At 36.8% G+C, this 13,038-nt stretch overlaps 1 protein-coding gene across 1 annotated transcript in view; it reads left to right on the top strand.

The window, feature by feature from the left end:
- SPAG17 (sperm associated antigen 17) overlaps positions 1–13,038 on the top strand; it is a 3,638,922-nt gene that overhangs the window by 3,112,069 nt on the left and 513,815 nt on the right. The gene's annotated exons all lie outside the window — the stretch shown is intronic.

The raw sequence follows: 13,038 nt of genomic DNA, 5'->3' as shown, positions 1-13,038 counted from the left end.
TTGGCATCCCTTACTGTTTTCTGTGTAAATTATAGCCCTTTCAAAGAGTCGAGTCTTCTACTGTTTTGCCACATATCTTTGCAATTTTTCTCTTAAACACCACTTCCAGTTTTATCTAAAGTACTTTGCTCATACTTCTAGAGAGTCTTCAAGACTATTAATAATCATACAACCACGAGTGATGCAGGATTTAACCAGCATGATTTACCCATAAGTTAAAGCCTAATTCAGTAAATTTCACCAGGAATGAGTAATTCTTGCATTACCCATGGGCAGACAGTGAGTATTAGTTTTATATTCTCAACCTATTAATAACTTCATTATTTAATGATTTCCTTGTTATCTTTCAGGGCAATGAAGACTTAAAGCAGTGGAGACTTCTTTTAGATGCACTGCTTATATGCATGTTTCTGTATTTGCAGATATGCACACAGTACATCCAATATGTTTAGTCTACACCACAAGTAATGTGGCATTAAATATGCCCCCCTTTTGTAATTATTTTAATTTTACAAAAACAGATTTCTTGTGCAGAATATATTCTTATATTATTTTGTAGACTCTTTTTCATTCTAGAGCTAGAGGTATTTTTGTTTTTTGATCTATATTTTATAAGCTAACTTAATTATGAGAAGTTCATAGTTATTTGTTTGTTGAGCAGATCATTTTATAGTGGTAGCATTTTATCACTAATAAAAGAAGCCCATTTAGCCAGCCAGATTTTGCATTTAATAACCTATCTTATATGCAATCTATAATGCACAGTAATTAGTTATTACTTTTAAGCTTAAAGCATGAATAATCTGGCAAGTTTCTTTCAGCAGTCCCTATTCTCAAGCACAGACTAATGCAGGTCTTTTACTGATGTGTAAATGACTGTTGATTTTCCACCATTTCCTATAAAAACAAGTATTGCCTTCAGGTCTTCTCACCTTTCCAAATTGTTTTTCATTTCAGCTACATCTTCATTCTGTGAAAAGTGCACCAGTAATTTCTACTGAAGTAGTTACTGCCATTCATTCAGTTCTGCTTGAGGAGCAAAACTATATCCCTTAGTGCATGGGCAGATGTTTTTAGATCAGGAGTCATGTAAAGCAGCACTTCACTGCAGTGTGGTACTTCTCTGTCCTCCCTAGCACTGTTCCTTAGAAATAACAATTTGTATAGATCTGCACCATGGCTCTGCATGATTATAAATGCCATAGGCACAAGTAGAGTGGTCACATGCCACATGGTTACAGAGACATGCACAGCTACCACCAGCTTTGATCTATGGCAAAGATTCAGAAGAAGTGATATTAAGTAGTCTTGTTAGCATAACTGCCATGCTAAATGGCCCTGGTTAGCATGATATAAAGCATCAGTGGCAATTTGCATAACCCTGTTCAATATTATTTGACTGTGTAATAGATGAATTTCAATAGAGATTGTGTTGACTTGCATCTTTACAAAATTAAGGAAGGATTCATAGAGTTTAGGAAAGAGTTGTGCCTGGTAAAATACTTCAGCAAGAAGAACAAAAGCCTCTGATGAATATCAGTCACTCTGAGGTAGATGTTGTGATGTACATGCTTTGCTTTCCTGTGGTTTTAGAAAGATCCATCGCATACAATGACAAACATGTGGAGGATATGACGTAAGGGGAGGGGGGGTTGAGCTTTCAGGGCCATATGTTGGTAAGGCTACAGTATATTACTGACTAGAAGCCTTCACATAGGACTAACTGCAGCTATTAAACGTGCATAATGGTGGGGGAAACCTGCGATCATGAATCCAACTGCAACAAATGCAGTATGGAAATTATTCGTAAATAGTAGAGTGTTTGTGTGTACATGTGTGAGTATATATATATATATATATATATATATATATATATATATATATAAAGAGAGAGAGAGACACACACACACACATGCATTCAGTTGTATGCTGCTGCAATAAGTTGGATGGTTGATCAGCTCGGTTTGATGAATGTAGTGCTGATGGATATATTTGACAAATGTAAGTAATCCTATGATTTACCTTTAAAGTGGCCACCCCTTAAAGATTTATTATTTTGATAAGTATCTAATTTTATTTTTATTTGGTAGATTTTACCCCATTACTATATTCTGCTTCACATGTCTATTTAATAGCAAATTCTCTCATATTGTGGTTGGGTTTCAAAGACAAGTACTTTGCAGTTGTGCAGCATTAAATATCAAGCCTGTGCAATGATGTGGCTCATAGCAACTTAGATATGTGTCAAGGCTTGCATAGCACCTGTAGTCAGAGAAAAGGAGGGAACAGTAAATCATGTTATGACCACGTTACAGAGACAACTGACATTGAAAAGGATCATTGGAGGAGTTGTACTAGCAAAATGCATGTGATTACAATGGAAAAAGGCTGATATCACATTAAAAGCATATAAGGTGCCCAAATGTGCTTATGACTAAGTATGCTCAAGCATGCAGTGTAGCAGCTCATTGCAGTCACATTTGCATGGGCAAAGAGGCCAAGCAAGGCCAGTACAGCAAAGTGCCAACCCAGTTCATCATATAAATTGGGAGAAAAAGAGAGATGGATAAGAAAATTATAAAATGGAGACTATCAAGCAGGGGGAACTGCACAAAGGTAACCATAAGGAAAGGAAAACTGGGAAGAAGGGATTATTTTTTTAATCAGAAGGGTCACTATTTTTCATATAAGTAGAAGGGTAATAGTTGAGGAAGGTAGTAAGAAATAGTTTTGAGAGGCACAGAGGGAGGAGTGAAGGTTTCAGTAGCACACACAAATAAATGGAAATCACCAAAACAGACAAGCGTGAGTGTTATTGACACTAAAGGTGTGGAAACGGTGGACACAGACTGACAGAGGGCAGATACTTGGTGATGTGGAGGACTGGACAGGAAACAAGATATATGATGTGACAAGCAAGGTGGAGGAATGTATAGATGGGAATAGGACAGGTAATATGATAGATGCCACATGGGTATCAATCACCTCTGTGATTGATGTTATATGCAAGCCATGCCTGTGATGGCACATTGTTCAGGACCTGACATTCATATGCCTCAACCAGGAATGTCAGGAGTGACTCCACTGTTGTGAGTTTGATGCCCAGCTGTCTATGTTCCTCAGACCTCAGAAGTCTATGCAGTTGATACTAAAAGACTACAGAGGACCTCTCTGGGCCACTTTCAGAAGAAGAACCTCCACTCCTCTCCTAAGTAATGGCTACAGAAGCCATGAGTGAGCTCAACAGGTTGCATTCAGCAATATGACCTCAATTCCCCCTGCTGAGAATAAGGCCTGGTGACTAACTGCCAGAAGCATCAACAAGCAAAGGCTGAGATGACCTCTGCTGGACCTGCAGAAGGAAAACAAAAAGTTAACACATTGATATGCATATATGTTACATGTAAGTTGTTACAACTCTGTAGTATAGTAGTGTATATGGCATTTGCCGTCTGCTACCAAAAGAAATAGTCTTACCTCTGGTAATGTCCTTTCACATCCTGTATTTGCAGCTCATCCACTATAAGGCAAAGCAGGAAGAACTTAGCATAGTGCTGGGCCTGTGAAAAGAAAAGGAAAAAATGTTCTGTCTGTCTGTCAGTAACCTTTACTTGCTATTGACTAAGCAGGTCAGGATGATGCACTGCAAGTCACTATACCAATTCCTGCACTTCCCACCAGAACAGATTATATCAGTGTCATCGCTCACTATCCTGGTAAGGTTATGGCATGCCTCATCCTTTTGCAAAAGGCCATCATGTTGTACTATCAAGTGTTTCTAAAAAAACTTTACTAAATACTGTACAATGTAATATTACAAAATAAAAAAACAATAATGATAAAAATACAGATGCATTGTTATGCAGATTATAAATTCACCACTGTAAGTCTTAAAACATCCTATCATTTAAACCTGGTCAAACAGTTGCATTTAAATATAATGGCTTGATTATGCATATGGAAACGTGATTGTGTTCATGTGACTGATTTTGTCATCTGATCTTTTTGCATGCATATACAAGTATTTGGGAATTGTTTTAAAACTGTTTCAGAATACGTCCATTAACTTAAGGGACAAAAGTGCTTAAACTTATTAAACTTGACCTGTTCTAGTGACATTATTATAAAGTGCATGTTGGTTTTATGCTTCATGGTACTCTATGTAAGCTCTGAAATTGCTGCTTAGATTCAAAGAAATCTGCAGTAAATTCTGTCATTAACATAACTACCATACTGTGAGGCCTAAATTACTGCAGTTACTGCAATATAAAGGGGCAGCACCTTCTTAAAAGAGAAGAGCAACTATGAAATCAAACGTTTTCTGCATTAGGACATTTGACTTTGAAATTAGCATATTTAAGGAAGACAAAACACCTGGTAATTTAACCTTGCACTTTACTAAACGCTCATGGTGATTGACAGCAGCAGGAGAAATAGTATATTTTTGTGTGGGGAACACAGTACAATGTCATGAGACTGACCTAAACATTGAGGGCACACCATTGGCAATGTGCATATATGACAGGGCATGACAAACAAAACACAATGTCCCTTGTTCATTGGGCGAGCCATAGCAGTGCATATTATTCAGTGTGATAAAAAGGTATGTAGTATATTACAGAATTTTGATATGCTAATGCACGTAGTGATGTAATTTCAATCTTGTGGCTGCAGTTAGTATGGAAAAGGAGGGGAAATATCACAGCGCAAAATGGACAATTGAGTGAACACCATATGAGTTTGGTGGGCAGCATCAACTCTTGTGGGACATCCACGTACAACCATGCAGGTACTCTGACCAACTTGTTCAAGCCACAGATGTGCACATTCTATCATTGACTCTTGAAAAAGGCAATCATTGGAAAAGTTCACCACCCAGGACACTAAGGTGATACTGTAGGCCCTCCACACACATGGCACATGCAGTCTGGCCAAAGGTAATGCAGAAAAGCCTTTTTGTGAGCAAGTTCAGCGAGGTATAGAATAAGACACCAGTGCTGTATATAGCTGTTGAATATAATACTGCAATATAAAAAAACATGAATGTCAAAATGGATTTTCTCTAGTAGAATTATTTCGTACATTACAACTGGCAAAATAGATTTCTGTACTTCAGACTAGAAACATGTTTGCATTCTGAAAGGCATGGCTATAGCAACTGTATGTTGCAAGCTAGATAAGGCTCACAGTATTGCTTTTTTATAAAACAAAGGAATATTATAGTTTGATCTTGTCTTGATACATGTTCTGTAATGGCAGTCTGTTTGTGACCTGCATATATGAAGTCATGAAAACCAGGATGGTAATGAGAAAACACTGAAGTGCAACACATTTCAGCAGTTTGAATAATGATTGCATATTTCTGCTGTCAGTCAAAGAGGTGAATTATAATTGGAAGGTATTTTCCAGAACACTTCTTCATGTGCAAAAAGCCTGTACGTCTCTACCATGTTATGTAGCCTAGTTTACATTTGCTGCCAATCTATTCTGAAAAATAAATGTCTTGCCTCAAACTGCTTTGTGTCTCATTGGATTTACTGAAGATTGACGGTAATAAGCAACCTCTTAACAGTAGCCATAACATGACTCTATATCCTGGTCTGCAAAGGGTAACCAGTATGATATTGCATGTCAGTAACAATACATGGGACATTGCCAAGGACATGTTCACCCCAGAAGCTGGAGCAACAAGATGGAGGTGGCTAACAGAGGTGGAGAAATTGCTTAGTTTACATTTGCTGCCAATCTATTCTGAAAAATAAATGTCTTGCCTCAAACTGCTTTGTGTCTCATTGGATTTACTGAAGACTGACGGTAATAAGCAACCTCTTAACAGTAGCCATAACATGACTCTATATCCTGGTCTGCAAAGGGTAACCAGTATGATATTGCATGTCAGTAACAATACATGGGACATTGCCAAGGACATGTTCACCACAGAAGCTGGAGCAACAAGATGGAGGTGGCTAACAGAGGTGGAGAAATTGCTGGTGTCCCTGTCTTGGATGGGAGTGCTTGAATCTCTACAAGTGATGTACCAAGTTAGTATTAGCTTTTATATTATCAATTTGTATTGTGTATTGCCTGTGTGGAAAGACTTATTCAGCAACAGGCTTCTGCATATCTGTCTTCCAGGTAGGACTGTTCTGCAACTGCAACACCTTGCATAAAAAGATATGTAGGTATCCTTGTGGTATTCACAGATTCTGTTGTGTAGCACTAGGCATCCCTCTAGCAGGGTAGCCATTTATTTCAGTGCTGGGATGGGTATCTCATTTTTATGCTTTAACAGGATTTATTGGGGGAGGGTCTACCACAATGAGACAGCACATGCCTGATGTCAGCAGATCACCTGTGGATAATAATGATGATGATAGCAACATACACTTTGCAGTGTCTGATGACACAGTGGCGCTGTCAGCATTACTAATCTTGGAGGGCTCACATATATCCCCCACATGTGAGGATCTTATGTAGCTGCAGACTGTAACTCTAGGTTCATAAGTGGTAAGCAGGATTTTCACACAGAGGTGAGGCATGGTGGTCTGTTCATGAAGTGAGTTCAACATTTTATCTTAATCAGAATATGTGAAGGTTAGTGATCTAGGCACAGGTAGCTGCTACTTACACCATTGTGGAGAGGGTGACTGTGCTTCATGGCCTGTGGAGCAATGTACAACATGTGCATGGCCTTCAGGATGACATTAAGCACCTGCACAGTGACACAGGGTATACTGACAGTGAACAGATGGTGATAGTGAGGCCATTGGTAGCTAACACTGCATCCATTGGTGCATAAGTGAGGTAGATAGTAAGAGTCCACTGGTCTTCCTGTGCAGGTCCTGCTGTCCATAGCCATGAAAAAGTCTGAAAGTGAAGTGGCCAGTTGCATGCTAGGCACACCCAGATAACACAGCCTATTTCTTAGACAGCATTACTGTCAGCTCTTGCCACAGAGGCCTCTGTACCTGGCCTTGGCCAGTCTCATATACATGGCCACCAAAGCTCCTTAGACTGCATCCCTGGGACACATCAACAGATTGCATGCTTTTGCTCCTGTAGTCAGTATGCTCTGTGGGCATGGGCTCCATATATATATATATATATATATATATATATATATTTAAGGGCACCCAACACTGTGTAAACATATGCTCCTGAAGCTCTACACCATCTGTTCCATGGAACACATTATGCCTTGAGACCCCCAGGACACCACAGTATGCACTGCCAACATTTTTGACATGGCAGTTGCACCATACCACTGGAGAACGTAGTCCCTGACTCCCAACAGCTTAGTACCAGATTGTGTGTCTGTCATATCCACTTCCCATAAAATTGGCCCAGATAACAGCAGTGCTGTCACTTTCCACTGTGCCCCTCCCATCTGGGCAAATGATGATGATGATGATGACTGTTGCCTGCCTACCCCCTAACCTGTGCAGATAAGGTAATGTTTAATGTACACAACTTAGGAAACCAGGAACCAAAATAATACGCACTGAGCACTTGAGTTGACAAACCACTAAGACGTAGAGGTGCTGGAGGTACTGGAAAAAATATCCAATTCGAACGTATGAGAGTGAATATAAAATGTATATAACATTTATTAGAAACAAAAGTCACGTTAAACACTAAACAGCGTTTTTCGTTCCAACAGTGTCGGAACTTCCTCAGACAACAACTTCCCTTGTTACAACTTCATTTATAGGAGTTCACAACTGTCAGCAGTTAGTTATTTAAAAGTAAATGATCACTTTGTATTTAAAGGACCAAGTACATTGTAAATTATATTGTGGTGTTATTTCCAAAATAGTACAGAACTCCACAAATGCTCCAGAGTGAACCCCAATATAGTGACGGAATAAAGAAATAAACCAATCGATTCCGTTAATAGTAAAGTGCTTTCAGATTGTTCTAATAAATAAGTCATAAGTATACTTTAAAAATATCAACAATCTAATTAAAATGTGGGATGTGTCCACCCAAAATATGTATTGTAAGACATATATGTAACATAATAAAATTAACTACACACATAATACCTAAATGTAAACACAACAGTTAATGTAATAAAATTTATCTTGATGTTTAGGTATTTCTATTTATATTTGTTTTAAAATATAAAAAATTAAAAATATGTATATATATATATATATATATTTAATTATTAATTTAACAGTGTCTATAAATTAATATATATAAAAATCACCTTAATAAATTTTTAATTTTAAGAATACATGCAATCGAACAATACTCATTAAGACCTGGATCACTACAGGCCATTAAACGTAGCTGCCATTTTAGTTAATTTCTCTCAAGTTCCAGTTTTAATAAGTTATCGTTGACAAAAAACTGTTCTTCAGATTCTTTCATGATCTGGTTAATTACCATAAATTTAAATATGTGGCCTGAGTTTTTTGCACAATGTCTAGCCAAGGCATTTTCATCTTTATTTTTCGCAATGGCATAGTTGTGCTCATATATCCTATCACGCAATCGTCTATCTGTTTTGCCCACATAGAATGACGGGCACTTTGTACACTGTGCTAGATAGACTATTGCTCTAGAATTACAATTGTATAATTCATTGACGTAAAAAGTTTCATTTCTAATGGTAAACTTATCAGATGTTTCTATGTATGAACAATAGTTGCAACACCCACACTTCTTAGTACCTCTTCTGACTTTTTTAACTTTGGGTTTGGTTTCAAGTAACTTTTTCAAGTTGTGACCCTTTCTGTATGAAATAATGGGTCCAAAGTTAAAAATGTTTGATAAATGTTTGTCTAGGGATAAAAACCGCCAGTATTTTTTCACTATTCTGCCTATATTCAACGCTTCTATGCAGTAAGTGAATGTAAAGGCTATAGTGAAGTCCTGGTTATATTCTACTACATCATTCAAGCCTTGTTCCACTATAGATGTAGTGTTAAGATCTGCGTGGTCAATGAGATTTGTACTAGTGTCACCCATAGGTGAGTTGTTTGATACTACAACAGTATTCAATATGGGTTTATATATTCCCCTGTTTCTTTTCTCAGTGACTTCTTGAAATTTTTCATGCAAGAATGAGTTAGGGTAGCCTCTGTTTGTAAACATATTATATAAGAATGCACATTCTTCCTCAAAATCCTCATTTAAGGTAACCATCCTTGCTGCCCTAACTAGTTGTCCTTTGACAACAGATTTCTTCTGATGGTAGGGGTGCATGCTCGTAAAATGTAAGTAACTGTTGCAGTATGTTTCCTTCCTAAAAATCTTTGCCGTGTATTTATCTGTGCTTTTATTTAAATAAACGTCTAAGAAATTAATCAATGTTTCTTGAAAATTTTTTGTAAATTTTAGGAAGGTAGTGGTTGAATTAAAATAATTCACCAATTCATCTGCAACATGTTCATCTCCATTTATGATGATAAAAATATCATCCAAAAATCTTTTATAGCAGAGTATCTTGTTCATCCAATGGCTACTAAGGATATAGCTGTTTTCCCAATGGGCTAACACCAAGTTTGCAAAACTTGAACCCACTGGAGAGCCCATAGCTACTCCTATTTGTTGTTTAAACAACTTGCCTTCAAAAGAGACAAAGTTGTTTTTTAAAATGATGTCTAGGAGTTGCTCAACTAGAATGCATTCGTTGTCATGTGCCCCTTTAGCTCTAATAAAGTCAACTACCCACTCAGTTCCTAAATCATGTGGTATACATGAATATAAATCACAAATGTCCACAGTTAAAAGATTCGCTGTTTTATTGAAAGTTGTGGCCTGCATACTTTCTAAAAAAGACCACGAATCTTTAAGAATTTGAATTTCCAACTCTACATATTTCTTTAGTATGGAGTCCACTAGTTTTGCACATGGATATGTGATGGACTGTCTTGCGTCCACCAATGCTCTAAAAGGTGGATCTAGTAAGTTTTTATGTAACTTTGGTATCCCAAAGATTTTTGGGATCCTTGGTGCCATCATTGTTACATATGCATACTGTTTTATGTCAATAATGCCATCAGTATATAGATCACTGAGAAACATTCTAATTCTATTGTATGCTTGGTTTAATTCATTCCTACTTGTCGCCTCATAGGTGTCACTTTCTAAAACTGAGCACATAATGTTGGAGTAATCTCCATTGTAAAACACTGCTAGCCCCCCACCCTTGTCTGGCTTCATAAGCCTCAAAGGTAGTTGTCTAATTAAGGTTAGCAGTGTTTTTTCTTCTTCTGACATGTTGAACTCAGTACTCTTCTTACCAGGGTATTTCATTAAATCTCTAAATTCACTAGTACAAAGGTGTTCGAACATATTAAGTACGTCATTTTGAGGTGGGTTAAATGTGCTAGCTATCCTCAATTCATTTGTATTGTAACTGTTGTTACCAAATAAAATGTTTAGGTTGAGCTTGCGTATAAATAATTTAAAGTCAATAATCAGCTCTGAAATATCACAACTTCTTGAAGGTACAAAGGTCATTCCTTTAGCAAAAAGTTCCACCAAGCTGGGGTCAATTTTACACTCAGTGTAGTTATAGATTGTAAAGTCTTTTTTGATGTTCAATAATGTTTCATAAAGTTTTAGCCCGGGTACTTGTTGTTGCTCCTGGTATTGTACCTCCGTTTGGGTCCTTGTATTGAGTTCATTGACCAATTGTTCCCCCTCCCCCCTTGTAGTTTTTTTGGGGGGCTTGGTTTTGCTTTGCATTATTAACCTGTTGAAAGGGTTGACCAGATCCAAGTTCACTTGTTTCATCCTCAAAGGTCTCATCTTCTATGTCTATGTTACTAGAAGTTGTTGCAAGAGCGTTACTTTTAGTCATAGTGACATTTCTGGATGGTAAACGTTTTCCTTTTCCTTTTGGTGTTGTTTGATAAGAGTTGCCATTAGGGTTATGTGAAGGGTTGTGTGTACTAGGTGGTTTAGGGAATGCTTCCCCTTCACTATATGCTTTAAGGTCCCTTTGTAGTTTTTTGATTTTGTTTCCCTTTAATTTAACCATTTGTTGTGCTATGCTTTTCAGACTTCTATCATATTCATATTTGTATCTATTATAATCCGAGTCAACTTTAATTTCTTGTTCCAATAAGGTGACTTCATTAGTTAAAACTTCAAGGGAAACCTTGTAATGTTTAATCATACATTGTATTATTTCTAAGCCATGATTATTATACAACGTAATTAGTTCATTAAAAAAGTCTGACCCGTATTCAAGGCCAGTCGGATAGGAGTAGTGTCTCAAGCCCTTTGGAACAATTTTTTCTTTCACACATCTGTTTAAGTATTTCCATTAGAAATGAAACTTTTTACGTCAATGAATTATACAATTGTAATTCTAGAGCAATAGTCTATCTAGCACAGTGTACAAAGTGCCCGTCATTCTATGTGGGCAAAACAGATAGACGATTGTGTGATAGGATATATGAGCACAACTATGCCATTGCGAAAAATAAAGATGAAAATGCCTTGGCTAGACATTGTGCAAAAAACTCAGGCCACACATTTAAATTTATGGTAATTAACCAGATCATGAAAGAATCTGAAGAACAGTTTTTTGTCAACGATAACTTATTAAAACTGGAACTTGAGAGAAATGAACTAAAATGGCAGCTACGTTTAATGGCCTGTAGTGATCCAGGTCTTAATGAGTATTGTTCGATTGCATGTATTCTTAAAATTAAAAATTTATTAAGGTGATTTTTATATATATTAATTTATAGACACTGTTAAATTAATAATTAAATATATATATACATATTTTTAATTTTTTATATTTTAAAACAAATATAAATAGAAATACCTAAACATCAAGATAAATTTTATTACATTAACTGTTGTGTTTACATTTAGGTATTATGTGTGTAGTTAATTTTATTATGTTACATATATGTCTTACAATACATATTTTGGGTGGACACATCCCACATTTTAATTAGATTGTTGATATTTTTAAAGTATACTTATGACTTATTTATTAGAACAATCTGAAAGCACTTTACTATTAACGGAATCGATTGGTTTATTACTTTATTCCGTCACTATATTGGGGTTCACTCTGGAGCATTTGTGGAGTTCTGTACTATTTTGGAAATAACACCACAATATAATTTACAATGTACTTGGTCCTTTAAATACAAAGTGATCATTTACTTTTAAATAACTAACTGCTGACAGTTGTGAACTCCTATAAATGAAGTTGTAACAAGGGAAGTTGTTGTCTGAGGAAGTTCCGACACTGTTGGAACGAAAAACGCTGTTTAGTGTTTAACGTGACTTTTGTTTCTAATAAACGTTATATACATTTTATCTTCACTCTCATACGTTCGAATTGGATATTTTTTCCAGTACCTCCAGCACCTCTACGTCTTAGTGGTTTGTCAACTCAAGTGCTCAATGTTTAATGTACAGCATGGGCAGTCCTTGCACTGTATTGCATAGTTTGTTTAATTATGCATGTGTCATTCTATTCAGTATTTTCTGTGCAATTGCTATTGTTGAGAACCAGATAGTTCCTCTTTACCAGTGCCATAATATACTGTACTTACCTGTGCTTCACACTGGCTGCCTTGCACCTCGACCACTGCTCCAACAGTTATGATGTGTCGTTGTGCGATCTTTCTATGCTGCTGAAGCTGTTTCACTATAAACATGTTAAGCAACATGCTGCAAACTACAAATACCTGACTACTGGTCTCTTGTTAATACTGCAGTATGCTGCAGTGACTCTTCAGCTGTATCAAGGAAGCAGAAGCATCACTAAAGTTGATTGAGAGCATATAAGACCACATAGTGTGTCTCTGCATGCAGGTTAGATGCTTTCCAGGTATGAGAATCATAGAAACTACTTGTGTGATGCACGAAAATACTATAGATTTTATCTTGAACATTGCAAGCTACACGGCAGTTAAAGTAGTGGAAGCCCTTCCTGTTGATGTATTCAACAGCTTGTAGACCATATGGGGCCCTTTAAAGCAATATGAGCATAATCAATGGCTCGCAGGACTGCAGAAAAAGTGGAAATGTTGTAAACTACCTGTGTTGTTG

The sequence above is a fragment of the Protopterus annectens genome, chromosome 5.part0 (assembly GCF_019279795.1).
Source record: "Protopterus annectens isolate FY-2018-M chromosome 5.part0, PAN1.0, whole genome shotgun sequence".
Lineage (NCBI taxonomy): Eukaryota > Metazoa > Chordata > Ceratodontiformes > Protopteridae > Protopterus > Protopterus annectens.
This window is presented reverse-complemented; position numbering and strand designations above follow the sequence as displayed.